At 32.6% G+C, this 15,000-nt stretch overlaps 1 non-coding gene across 1 annotated transcript; it reads right to left on the reverse strand.

Annotated features, from left to right (window-relative positions):
• Positions 1 to 10,043: 10,043 nt before the first annotated feature.
• On the reverse strand, positions 10,044 to 10,123 carry TRNAL-UAG (transfer RNA leucine (anticodon UAG)). The gene has a single exon. It is a non-coding gene; the product is annotated as a tRNA-Leu (tRNA).
• Between the last annotated feature and the right edge of the window lie 4,877 nt (positions 10,124 to 15,000).

Below are 15,000 nucleotides of genomic sequence, written 5' to 3' on the forward strand. Positions count from 1 at the left end.
AACGGATCTGAATGTGACTGAAATGCACGATCTTCACAGGTATCACTTTTCACGATACCTAAACCTAAAAGGTGGAATAGCGATTTTCGAACCATTTCCTATAAGAGAATGGTTTCCATTACTTTGAGAAATGGATTCTATATCAAACTATAGCTATTGCATTAAAGAAGAAAAGAAACTAATAGAAGTCGAAGACGCGGAATGGTAGTGAATAGAGAAAAAGATTCTTCTGATTTTCTTGTTCCTGAAAATATTCGATCCATCTCCTAGACGCCGTAGAGAATTGAGAATTTTCATGTCTTTCAATTCTCGTACTCGTAATTGGAAAGTTACGGAAGGAGATCCATCATTTTGCAATGAAAACAACATAAAAAACTCTGGACAATTTCGAAATCAGACCAAGCGTCTTAATACATATGCAAAAAAATTCATTATTGGCCCACCATTGATTACAAGATTTAGCTTTTATGAATCGCTATTGGTTTGATACGAATAATGGCAGTCGTTTCAGTATGTTAAGGATACAGATGTATCCACAATTCATTTAGAGTTACTTAATAGCCTATTTCTTATACTATATCTCTATCCCGTGAAATTCTCGAGCCCAAAGATGGATGCATATGCTGTGTTTCATTTTGCTAAATGATATCAATTAAATGGTATATCAATTCTATAAATTGGATATAGCAATAAATAAATCAGCAAAATTCTTTTATTTTAGATAGAAGAAATGTTTCTTCTATCTAAAATAAAAGAATGTACCCTTCTATCCAAATCCAATTTGCATCGATAAAATAAATCCAAATTCCAGATTCCAGCAGTAGATGAATAATTGCAAATTTTTGTGTGTACGAGATTAGAATAACTTAAAAATAACTGACATAATTTTTTTTTTTCCTGATCAGAAAAATACATGAAAAAGAAAGGAGGTAGAAAAATTTGTTGATTTATGGTTAAAGAAGAAAAACAAGAAAACAGGGGTTCTGTTGAATTTCAAGTATTCAGTTTCACCAATAAGATACGGAGACTTGCTTCACATTTAGAATTACACAAAAAAGATTTTTCATCGGAAAGAGGTCTACGAAGACTTTTGGGAAAACGTCAACGTTTGCTGGCTTATTTGGCAAAGAAAAATAGAGTACGTTATAAGAAATTAATAAGTCAGTTGGATATTCGGGAGAAGTAATTTAATCGTTCTCATTTTTTTCTTATTTTATTAGTAGTCTTATAGTAGTCTTAGATTTTGCATTTTGATGAGCCTCGTTTTGAGGAATTCATGGAATAATCCATTTTCATGGAATAAAGAATAAGAACAAGGATATGAGTCTATCGCTTAAAAGAAAAGATCTCATGATAGTCAATATGGGCCCTCAACACCCATCAATGCATGGTGTTCTTCGACTGATTGTTACTCTCGATGGTGAAGATGTTATTGATTGCGAACCCATATTAGGGTATTTACACAGAGGAATGGAAAAAATCGCGGAAAACAGAAGTATTATACAATACTTGCCTTATGTAACACGATGGGATTATTTAGCTACTATGTTTACAGAAGCAATAACGGTAAATGCACCAGAATTCTTAGAGAATATTCAAATACCCAAAAGAGCCAGCTATATTAGAGTAATTATGTTAGAATTGAGCCGTATAGCTTCTCATTTGTTATGGCTTGGACCTTTTATGGCGGATCTCGGGGCACAGACTCCCTTTTTCTACATTTTTAGAGAGAGAGAATTGATATATGATCTATTTGAAGCTGCTACAGGTATGCGAATGATGCATAATTACTTTCGCATCGGAGGAGTCGCTGCCGATCTCCCTTATGGATGGATGGATAAATGTTTAGATTTCTGTGATTATTTTTTACAAGGAGTTGTTGAATATCAAGAACTTATTACACAGAATCCCATTTTTTTAGAACGAGTTGAAGGAGTCGGTTTTATTAGCGGAGAAGAAGCTGTAAATTGGGGCTTATCGGGACCAATGTTACGAGCTTCTGGAATACAATGGGATCTTCGTAAAATTGATCCTTATGAGTCTTACAATCAATTCGATTGGAAAGTCCAATGGCAAAAAGAAGGAGATTCGTTAGCTCGCTATTTAGTACGAGTCGGTGAAATGAGGGAATCCATAAAAATTATTCAACAGGCTGTAGAGAAAATTCCTGGAGGACCTTATGAGAATTTAGAAGCCCGACGCTTTAAGAAAGCAAAGAATCCCGAATGGAATGATTTTGAATATCGATTTCTTGGTAAAAAACCTTCGCCCAATTTTGAATTATCAAAGCAAGAGCTTTATGTAAGAGTAGAAGCTCCAAAAGGCGAATTAGGAATTTATCTGGTAGGAGATGATAGTCTTTTCCCCTGGAGATGGAAAATTCGTCCACCGGGTTTTATTAATTTGCAAATTCTTCCTCAGCTAGTTAAAAAAATGAAATTGGCTGATATCATGACAATATTAGGTAGTATAGATATCATTATGGGGGAAGTTGATCGTTGAAATGATAATAGATAGGGTAGAGGTAGAAACTATCAATTCTTTTTCGAAATCGGAATTATTTAAAGAAATCTACGGACTTATATGGATTCTACCCATTTTTGCCCTCCTACTGGGAATCACAATAGAAGTACTCGTAATTGTGTGGTTAGAAAGAGAAATATCCGCATCGATACAACAACGTATTGGTCCTGAATATGCTGGCCCCCTGGGACTGCTTCAAGCTATAGCAGATGGAACTAAACTACTTTTAAAAGAGGATATCCTCCCATCCCGAGGAGATATTCCTTTATTTAGCATTGGTCCCTCTATAGCAGTCATATCCATTTTATTAAGTTTTTTAGTTATCCCTTTAGGATATCGTTTTGTTTTAGCTGATCTTAGTATTGGTGTTTTTTTATGGATTGCGATTTCAAGTATTGCTCCTATTGGTCTTCTCATGGCAGGATATAGCTCAAATAATAAATATTCTTTTTCAGGCGGTCTACGAGCGGCTGCTCAATCTATTAGTTATGAAATACCATTAACTTTTTGTGTACTAGCAATATCTCTACGTGTGATTCGTTAAAATAGGATCTTTTTCCTCTAAAATACATTGAATGCTTATCTTCCTTTGCTTATTCTGTATTCGCGTTGGTAAGTTAAACTCGATAGCTATATGAGTGAAACAAAACAGCTTATTAATTTGTAGTAAAAGTAAAAAATCTCATTTCCTACGTACAAGAAAAAAGTTCAAGTAAACATAAGCAGTGTAAACTCTTTACCCCAAGGTTGAGATTGTTTGATTAGTCATCATATCTTGAAGCGGGCAAGAATAAAGGATTCGCGATATGGAATTCCATTACTAGAATATTTTGAGTTATTACTATAATTTAAACTTATAACCATAAGGCAATCCATCAAAAGTTAGTGAGGGATTAGGAACACTAAAGTACATACAGGATTAGTAATGAGAGAATCTAAATCATTAGACATTTTTCCTCATAAAAGGAATCATAATAAGGACTTGAAATTGGTGGAAATGATCAAGCAGTACTTTCTTCAGATTCCGGTCTAGAGTATGTTCCCATTCACTTGTTAAGGAAATGGCTATCAAGAACGAATTAACCCTTTATTCTTTTTTTTTAAGTATACCCCTCCCGGGGAAAGAAGAGTAGGACAAAAGATATGGAATACAATACAAAAAAGGATCTTTATTTATTCTTTCCTTCCTTTATCCCTATTCATACAGAATTCCTCATGAACTAATGCCAAATTCTTTCCATTTATTAATTGCTATAACGAGTGATTTATTCCAATATTAAGTTATTACCGAACAAAGCAAAATTATATTATATAAAGGATGAGATCAATTCGGAAGCGCTTTTTTGTTATTCTAGCAGACGTAATTGCTTTGGTCTAATTTTGGGCTTTCCAATCAATTTTATCTTATCTAATTCTATCTATGCCCAGAGGATGATACCGAAACGAAACAATCCTTTCCTTTTTTCTGATCATAGAGGAGCCGTATGAAGCTAAGGTTTCATGTACGGTTTTGGAATAGCGGTGGGAACTGTGATGTTATCATCGACTATGATTATCTAATAGTTCAAGTACAGTTGATATAGTTGAAGCACAGTCCAAATATGGTTTTTTTGGATGGAATCTTTGGCGTCAGCCTATAGGTTTTCTAGTTTTTCTAATTTCTTCTTTGGCAGAATGTGAAAGATTACCCTTTGATTTACCAGAAGCAGAAGAAGAATTAGTAGCAGGTTATCAAACCGAATATTCTGGTATTAAATATGGTTTATTTTATCTTGTTTCTTACCTAAATTTATTAGTTTCCTCTTTATTTGTAACTGTTCTATACTTAGGCGGGTGGAATTTCTCTATTCCCTATATATCCTTTTTTGGATTTTTCCAAATGAATAAAATAATTGGAATTTTGGAAATGGTAATAGGTATCTTTATTACATTAACTAAAGCTTATTTATTTCTCTTCATTTCTATCACAATAAGATGGACTTTACCCAGGATGAGAATGGATCAGTTATTAAATCTTGGATGGAAATTTCTTTTACCTATTTCTCTGGGCAATCTCTTATTAACAACTTCTTCCCAACTAGTTTCACTATAAATAAGAATACAATAACAGTAAGAATATTTTCAACACAAAAGTTCTCTCAAACAAGAGAAAGAAACATACCTTTTTCATATATAGATTTAGAATATGTTCCCTATGCTAACTGGGTTCATTAGTTATGGTCAACAAACAATACGCGCCGCAAGATACATTGGTCAAAGTTTCATAATTACCTTATCCCACACAAATCGTTTACCTATAACGATTCACTACCCTTATGAAAAATCAATTACATCGGAGCGTTTCCGGGGGCGAATACACTTTGAATTTGATAAATGCATTGCTTGTGAAGTATGTGTTCGCGTATGCCCGATAGATCTACCCCTTGTGGATTGGAGATTTGAAAAGGATATTAAAAGAAAACAATTGCTTAATTATAGTATTGATTTCGGAGTTTGTATATTTTGCGGTAACTGTGTTGAATACTGTCCCACAAATTGTTTATCAATGACTGAAGAATATGAACTTTCTACTTATGATCGTCATGAATTGAATTACAATCAAATTGCTTTGAGTCGGTTACCAATCTCCATAATGGGAGATTACACAATTCAAACAATTAGGAATTCGCCTCAAAGTAAAATAGACGAAGAAAAATCTTGGAATTCAAGAACGATTACAGATTACTAGGTATTAGGATTTTTTTATTAGAAAAATCCATTTTTACTAACTCTAACGAAAAAAGAATAACTACTGCTTAACAACTTATATGTATATACAAAAAAATATCCTAATACCTTTTTCCTTCCTTGAATCTTTTAGTTTTAGTCAGTTCATGAAAAATTTTATACTAGAAATTTCTTCTTATCCATAATGGATTTACCTGGACCAATACATGAGATTCTTGTGCTATTTGGGGGATTTGGTCTTCTACTAGGAGGTCTAGGAGTAGTATTACTTACCAACCCAATTTATTCTGCCTTTTCGCTGGGATTAGTTCTTGTTTGTATATCCTTATTCTATTTTTTATTAAATTCCTACTTTGTAGCTGTCGCACAACTTCTTATTTATGTGGGAGCCATAAATGTCTTGATCATATTTGCTGTAATGTTTGTAAACGGCTCAGAGTGGTCTAAAGATAAGAATTATTGGACTATTGGAGATGGGTTTACTTTACTCCTTTGTATAACTATTCCTTTTTCACTAATGACTACTATCCCAGATACGTCGTGGTATGGAATTCTTTGGACTACAAGATCAAACCAAATAGTAGAACAGGGTCTCATAAATAACGTTCAACAAATTGGGATTCATTTAGCAACCGATTTTTATCTTCCGTTTGAACTCATTTCCCTAATTCTTCTAGTTTCTTTAATAGGTGCAATTACTATGGCTCGACAATAAGAAATACTTAGAATGAGTCAAAATTCTTAGAATTTCAAATATAAAATAAATAACTAAAGAATCACAATTTTGATTTAGTAAAACCCATCTACTGCCAATACAACAAATACCTTCTTTTCTCTTTTGTTGCGTAATTGTTCTATTCTAATTAATTGAATCGGTTCAATTCTTGTCCTCATATTGAAATGAATCGAGATTGATAAGGAGTTAGTTAATGATGTTTGAGCATGTACTTTTTTTGAGTGTCTATTTATTTTCGATTGGTATCTATGGATTGATCACAAGCCGAAACATGGTTAGAGCTCTAATATGTCTTGAACTTATACTGAATTCAATTAATCTAAATCTCGTAACATTTTCTGATCTATTTGATAGTCGCCAATTAAAAGGAGACATTTTCGCAATTTTTGTTATAGCCCTTGCGGCTGCTGAAGCAGCTATTGGACTATCCATTCTTTCTTCCATCCATCGTAACAGGAAATCAACTCGTATCAATCAATCCAATTTTTTGAATAATTAGACATAGAATCCCCTAAACAAAGGGGCATATATAATAATAAGAAACATTAAGATGAATAGAAATCTAATCTTATTTTCTTATTAGTGTTTAATAATATCCTTTTTTTGAGTAGGTTATTTCAGAGTATTGTTTTTTACTTATTGAATATTGCATTTTTGCAATTCATTGATATTGCAATTTGAATATTGCAATAATTTATATTGAAAAGATGATAGCCAATTTATTGGCTAATTCGAATTAGTATGTAGAATTCGTATAATTATAACTGTTGAAGCCTTAAATTCAAGTCTCTTGGCTCTTTTCACGCTTTCTCACAAACAGATTACGAAATATATTGCATTATTTGTTAAAGTTTGGATAAACCATTGCTTCGTCTGGTGTCTACAATACATCTAATTTATATAGTACTAATTTCATTTTTACCAGATCGAAAATTTTTATGTTGAAAAGGAAAATTTAGAGATCCAATGTCACATTCTGTAAAAATTTATGATACATGTATAGGATGCACTCAATGTGTACGAGCTTGCCCAACAGATGTATTAGAAATGATACCTTGGGATGGATGTAAAGCCAAGCAAATTGCTTCCGCGCCGAGAACCGAAGATTGTGTGGGTTGTAAGAGATGCGAATCCGCCTGTCCAACGGATTTTTTAAGTGTCCGCGTTTATTTAGGGCCTGAAACAACCCGCAGCATGGCTCTATCTTATTGATACGTTACAAAAAACTCCACTTGAATCGTCTGATTCCTCTTTACCGAAGAAGCCTGTGCTCGAAATAATCGAGCATGGGCTTTTCTGGTCAAAACGTATCTTGTCTTTATTACTTTATCATGAGTTATTTTCCTTGGTTAACAATACTTGTTGTTTTGCCGATATTTGCAGGTTCATTAATTTTCTTTTTACCTCATAAAGGAAATAAAATCGTTAGGTGGTATACTATAGCTATTTGTTTATTAGAATTCCTTCTAATGACTTATGCATTCTGTTATCATTTCCAATTGGAGGATCCTTTAATCCAATTAAAGGAGGATTCTAAATGGATAGATGTTTTCGATTTCCACTGGAGATTGGGAATCGATGGACTTTCATTAGGATCTATTTTATTGACAGGATTTATCACTACTTTAGCTACTTTAGCGGCTTGGCCGGTTACTCGGAATTCGCAATTATTCTATTTCCTGATGCTAGCAATGTATAGCGGTCAAATAGGATTATTTTCTTCACGAGACCTTTTACTTTTTTTTATCATGTGGGAGTTAGAATTAATTCCTGTTTACTTACTTTTATCCATGTGGGGGGGAAAGAGGCGTCTGTATTCAGCTACCAAGTTTATTTTGTATACTGCAGGCGGTTCCATTTTTTTCTTAATTGGAGTTCTGGGTATGGGATTATATGGTTCCAATGAACCCGGATTAGATTTAGAAAGATTGATTAATCAATCATACCCTACAACATTGGAAATACTACTGTATTTTGGCTTCCTTATTGCTTATGCTGTCAAATTGCCGATTATACCTTTACATACGTGGTTACCAGATACCCATGGGGAAGCGCATTACAGTACATGTATGCTTTTAGCCGGAATTCTATTAAAGATGGGAGCATACGGATTGATTCGGGTCAATATGGAATTGTTACCGCATGCTCATTATCTATTTTCCCCTTGGTTGGTAATAATAGGAGCGGTGCAAATAATCTATGCAGCTTCAACTTCTCTTGGTCAACGAAATTTCAAAAAAAGAATAGCCTACTCCTCCGTATCTCACATGGGTTTCATAATTATAGGAATTGGTTCCATAACCAACATTGGACTAAATGGAGCTATTTTACAAATATTATCTCATGGATTTATCGGTGCTACACTTTTTTTCTTGGCGGGAACGGCTTGTGATAGAATGCGTCTTGTTTATCTCGAAGAACTGGGGGGAATATCTATCCCAATGCCAAAAATTTTTACCATGTTTAGTAGCTTTTCAATGGCTTCTCTTGCCTTGCCGGGAATGAGCGGTTTTGTTGCAGAATTAGTAGTATTTTTTGGACTAATTACTAGTCCTAAATTTATGTTAATGCCAAAAATGCTAATTACTTTTGTAATGGCAATAGGAATGATATTAACTCCTATTTATTTATTATCTATGTTACGCCAGATGTTCTATGGATACAAGCTATTTCATGTTCCAAACAAAAATTTTGTAGATTCTGGACCACGAGAACTCTTTCTTTTAATCTGTATCTTTTTACCAGTAATAGGAATTGGTATTTATCCAGATTTGGTTCTCTCGCTATCCGTTGATAGGGTAGAGGTTCTATTATCCAATTATTATACTAAATAGGATTTTCTTTTTTTAACCAGTCCGCTCTATATTCCAGAGTGGAAAAATAAAAAATTCAGAAAAAAGTAAAAAAGTCTAATTAGATCTATCTCGAATTTTTGAGAACCCCTTGAACGTCTTTTCAAAGGGTTCTCAAATCAAACTAAAAAGGAAAAAAACCGAAGGTTTTATGTTATGTAATTATTTAGATGGTAATGTAAATGAACCGTAACTATGTAAACCTATTCCTAACAGATTGATACCAAAATAGCAGATCCAAATTATAAGAAATCCTATCGAAGCTACAAGTGCGGAATTCGTACCCTTCCAATTTGGATTTTTTCTACTATGTAAATATATTGCAAATATGGTCCAGGTAATAAATGCCCAAGTTTCCTTAGGATCCCAATTCCAATAGGATCCCCATGCCTCATTAGCCCATACTGCTCCACAAAGAATACCCACGGTTAAAAGAGTAAACCCTAGACTAATGACACGATAACTCCAAGAATCCAAACGCTCAGTTAATTGATATTTGTAATAATTTGGAAATACGGGAAAAGAGGTGTTTTTTAAAGCACTTCTTTTTGCATATAAATATTCAATCTCACTAAAGAAAAATGTTTTAAGAAAAACATTTTTCTTTAGTGAAAAGAAATCGAAATTCTTTCGAAATCTAATGATTAGAAGAGCGGCGGATAATAAGGATCCACACAAAAGAGTTGCATAGCTTAGTAACATCATACTGACATGCATCATTAACCACTGAGATTGTAGAGCAGGTACTAGTATTGTGGATTGATGCATTTCAGTTAAAAGACCCGACGTGGCAAAGCCTTGCGTTAAAATAGTACTTGGCGTAGTTATTGTGCTTAAATCATTTTTCGAGTTCTGTATCTTAGGAATAGTATGAAGAATATACAGAGTCCATGAAAGGAAGATCAATGACTCATATAAATTACTTAATGGAAAATGTCCCGAAGAAACCCAACGAGAGACTAAAAATCCTGTTATAGAGAAAAAAGTAGCTATCATTCCTTTTTCTGACGAATCACGTAATCCCCTAAGTTCACGAACTAATAAGGTTATCAAATGAATCGTAATCACAATTGAAATGGTTGAGAAAGAGATATGAGTTAGTATATGTTCTAAAGTTGCAAATAGCATAACGATAAGGTCCCATTACAAAATTGGAAATTTCGAATTGAATCCATTTTCTAATTTATTGTATTCTTTTTCGAGAATGCCGCCACTCGGATTCGAACCGAGATGCTTGAGCACTGCTTCCTAAGAGCAGCGTGTCTACCAATTTCACCATGGCGGCTAATTTAAAATAATAGTTAACTTAAAAGAATAATAGTTATTTTATCGTGAATCGTCGAGACTGGGAGAAGCCATAGAATTTAGGAACATTAGAAGTTCATCATTAGAAGTTCATCATTAACTACAATGAAATGCATTTTGTATTTTAGAAAAATTGATAGAATGAAAGCCTTTACACTCTTATTAATATGATGTACCAGTCCTAAACCCATTTATATGGGAATTTTGGATAAGATTAGGTGGAGGTTGTAAGTCCTATTGCAAGAATAGTCTACTTTTTATAATAGAATCCTCGTTTTTATGAGAATTCTATTATAAAAAAAAGTTCTTTGATAGGAAAAGAATACTGAGGACACAATATACCAAAAACTTTTGTTCTATATAATGATAATGGAGGGATTCGTTCTAAGAATATTGTACCGAGGAATTCGACACATAAAAGTACATTTATTAATTAATCCGAATTATTCATTCATATTAAATAATTGGAATTTCTTTTGGATAGTTCAATTCAGATTATTTCAAAATCTTATTATTTGTTTGCTTGTTGCCCAGAAAAACCTTTTGGTTTTGGATGCTCGTTGCCCCTAGAAAATGATCTTGATTTTGCTAAAGAATAAGATTGTACTATGGAAAAATAAGTCTTTTTTTTCCAAAGATTTTTACGAATACGCTTTTTTGACATCGAAGTACGTTTTTTTGGAACTGCCATTCAAAAAGGGAATTACTTTTTTCTAGTTGTATGTGAAAGACATCTATTGCCACAAATCAATCCTTCTTTCTGTTTTTTCTTAGTATTTATACTTAGATACTGAAAGATACTGAAAGATACTTAAATTCTAAATTCTTCTTTAGTTCATTTTGTCTAATGTGGATAAGACAAGAGTTTTTTAAGATTTTCTATTTAAATCAATTTCTATATCAAATATACTCCATATATAAATATATGGTATGGGGGATAAGCCCTCATATAAGAGGGGGAGATAAAAAGAAGGTAAAATTCAATTCAAATAGTTAATTAAGTTCAGAAGGCTATTCCATAATTGAATTCCAATAAAAAAAAATACTTAGTCTCTTAAACAAGACATTCTAAAACTTAGAGAATTCTAGTCATTAGGATTTCCTTTTATATGAAATAAGCAATATTCGAGAATTTCCTATAAATATAGGTTTTCTTTGGAATTCAATCAATCAATTACGAAACAAGAGAGCTCTTTTATTTTAACAAAAAGAAATACAAAAATGATTAGAAAGTAAAATTATTCAATCTTTTTTTGTATTTTAATAAATATTTTTTTTTACTAATAACTAGATACCGAAATTCTTTGATTCACTTTTTGAATTTAAGTAACTAAACCCATTCTAAATTTTGGAATATTTTAATGAGAGAAATTAGAAAAATTCATAATTCCAGTATTTTTTATTTTTCTTATTTTGTTTTTTTAATTCCTTTAGAAAGAGATAAGAATAGGTTTGGTGAATCGGAAACAATTTTATTTTATAGAAAAATTGAACTATAAATTTAAACTAAAAATTGCTATTTCTTTTCTTATGGAACATACATATCAATATGCCTGGGTAATTCCTCTTCTCCCACTTCCAGTTATTATGTCAATGGGATTTGGACTTTTTCTTATTCCTACAGCAACAAAAAATCTTCGTCGGATATGGGCTTTTCCTAGTATTTTACTCTTAAGTATAGCTATGGTATTCTCACTTCACCTGTCTATTCAACAAATAAATGGAAGTTCTATCTATCAATATCTATGGTCTTGGACCATCAATAATGATTTTTCCTTAGAATTTGGATACTTGGTCGACCCCCTTACGTCTATTATGTTAATACTAATTACTACTGTAGGAATCTTAGTTCTTATTTATAGTGACGATTATATGTCTCACGATGAAGGATATTTGAGATTTTTTGTTTATATAAGTTTTTTTAATACTTCCATGTTAGGATTGGTTACTAGTTCCAATTTGATACAAATTTATTTTTTTTGGGAACTTGTCGGAATGTGTTCCTATTTATTGATAGGCTTTTGGTTTACGCGGCCAATTGCAGCGAGTGCTTGTCAAAAAGCTTTTGTAACTAATCGTGTAGGGGATTTTGGTCTGTTATTAGGAATTTTAGGTTTTTTTTGGATAACGGGTAGTTTGGAGTTTCGGGATTTGTTCAAAATAGCTAATAACTGGATTCCTAATAATGGGATTAATTCCTTACTTACTACTTTGTGTGCTTTTTTATTATTCCTTGGTGCAGTTGCAAAATCTGCACAATTTCCTCTTCACGTATGGTTACCTGATGCTATGGAAGGACCCACTCCTATTTCGGCTCTTATACACGCAGCAACTATGGTTGCTGCGGGGATTTTTCTTCTAGCTAGACTTCTTCCTCTTTTCATATCCCTACCCTGGATAATGAGTTTCATTTCTTTAATAGGTACAATAACACTCTTCTTAGGAGCCACTTTAGCTCTTGCTCAGAGAGATATTAAAAGAAGCTTAGCCTATTCTACAATGTCTCAATTGGGTTATATGATGTTAGCTCTAGGTATAGGTTCTTATCAAGCTGCTTTATTCCATTTGATCACTCATGCTTATTCGAAAGCTTTATTGTTCTTAGGATCCGGATCCGTTATTCATTCAATGGAACCTCTTGTTGGATATTCACCAGATAAAAGTCAGAATATGGTTCTTATGGGTGGTTTAAGAAAATACGTTCCAATTACAAGAACTACTTTTTTATGTGGTACACTTTCTCTTTGTGGTATTCCACCTCTTGCTTGCTTCTGGTCCAAAGATGAAATCCTTAGTAATAGTTGGTTGTATTCACCCTTTTTTGGAATAATAGCCTCTTTTACTGCAGGATTAACTGCATTTTATATGTTTCGGATATATTTACTTACTTTTGATGGGTATTTGCGTGTTCATTTTCAAAATTACAGTAGTACTAAAGAAGGTTCGTTGTATTCAATATCCTTATGGGGAAAAAGTATATCCAAAGGAGTCAATAGGGATTTTGTTTTATCAACAATGAAGAGTGGAGTTTCTTTTTTTTCACAAAATATACCAAAAATTCCTGCTAATACAAGAAATAAGATAGGATCCTTTAGTACTCCCTTTGGGGCTAAAAATACTTTTGTCTATCCTCATGAAACGGGAAATACTATGCTATTTCCTCTTCTTATATTACTACTTTTTACTTTGTTCATTGGATCCATAGGAATCCATTTTGATAATGGAGTAAAAGATAATAGAATATTGGAGTTAACCATATTATCAAAGTGGCTAACTCCTTCAATAAACTTGTTCCAGGAAAATTCTAATTCTTCCATAAATTCATATGAATTTCTCACTAATGCAATTTCTTCTGTAAGTTTAGCAATTTTTGGTCTATTCATAGCATATATCTTTTATGGATCTGCTTATTCTTTTTTTCAGAATTTGAATTTTCAAAATTCCCTTGTAAAAAAGAATCCAAAAAAGAGCTTTTTGGATGAAGTAAAAAAAAAGATATACAGCTGGTCATATAATCGTGGTTATATAGATTTTTTCTATACTAGGGTTTTTATCCTAGGTATAAGAAGATTAGCCGAACTAACGCATTTTTTTGATAAAGGTGTCATTGATGGAATTACCAATGGAGTAGGTCTTGCTGGTTTTTGTATAGGAGAAGAAATCAAATATGTAGGGGGAGGGCGAATATCGTCTTATCTATTCTTTTTTTTATGTTATGTATCCTTGTTCTTATTCTTTATTCCATGAAAATGGATTATTCCATGAATTCCTCAAAACGAGGCTCATCAAAATGCAAAATCTAAGACTACTATAAGACTACTAATAAAATAAGAAAAAAATGAGAACGATTAAATTACTTCTCCCGAATATCCAACTGACTTATTAATTTCTTATAACGTACTCTATTTTTCTTTGCCAAATAAGCCAGCAAACGTTGACGTTTTCCCAAAAGTCTTCGTAGACCTCTTTCCGATGAAAAATCTTTTTTGTGTAATTCTAAATGTGAAGCAAGTCTCCGTATCTTATTGGTGAAACTGAATACTTGAAATTCAACAGAACCCCTGTTTTCTTGTTTTTCTTCTTTAACCATAAATCAACAAATTTTTCTACCTCCTTTCTTTTTCATGTATTTTTCTGATCAGGAAAAATAAAAAATTATGTCAGTTATTTTTAAGTTATTCTAATCTCGTACACACAAAAATTTGCAATTATTCATCTACTGCTGGAATCTGGAATTTGGATTTATTTTATCGATGCAAATTGGATTTGGATAGAAGGGTACATTCTTTTATTTTAGATAGAAGAAACATTTCTTCTATCTAAAATAAAAGAATTTTGCTGATTTATTTATTGCTATATCCAATTTATAGAATTGATATACCATTTAATTGATATCATTTAGCAAAATGAAACACAGCATATGCATCCATCTTTGGGCTCGAGAATTTCACGGGATAGAGATATAGTATAAGAAATAGGCTATTAAGTAACTCTAAATGAATTGTGGATACATCTGTATCCTTAACATACTGAAACGACTGCCATTATTCGTATCAAACCAATAGCGATTCATAAAAGCTAAATCTTGTAATCAATGGTGGGCCAATAATGAATTTTTTTGCATATGTATTAAGACGCTTGGTCTGATTTCGAAATTGTCCAGAGTTTTTTATGTTGTTTTCATTGCAAAATGATGGATCTCCTTCCGTAACTTTCCAATTACGAGTACGAGAATTGAAAGACATGAAAATTCTCAATTCTCTACGGCGTCTAGGAGATGGATCGAATATTTTCAGGAACAAGAAAATCAGAAGAATCTTTTTCTCTATTCACTACCATTCCGCGTCTTCGACTTCT

Source organism: Zea mays, unplaced genomic scaffold (assembly GCF_902167145.1).
Source record: "Zea mays cultivar B73 unplaced genomic scaffold, Zm-B73-REFERENCE-NAM-5.0 scaffold_444, whole genome shotgun sequence".
Lineage (NCBI taxonomy): Eukaryota > Viridiplantae > Streptophyta > Magnoliopsida > Poales > Poaceae > Zea > Zea mays.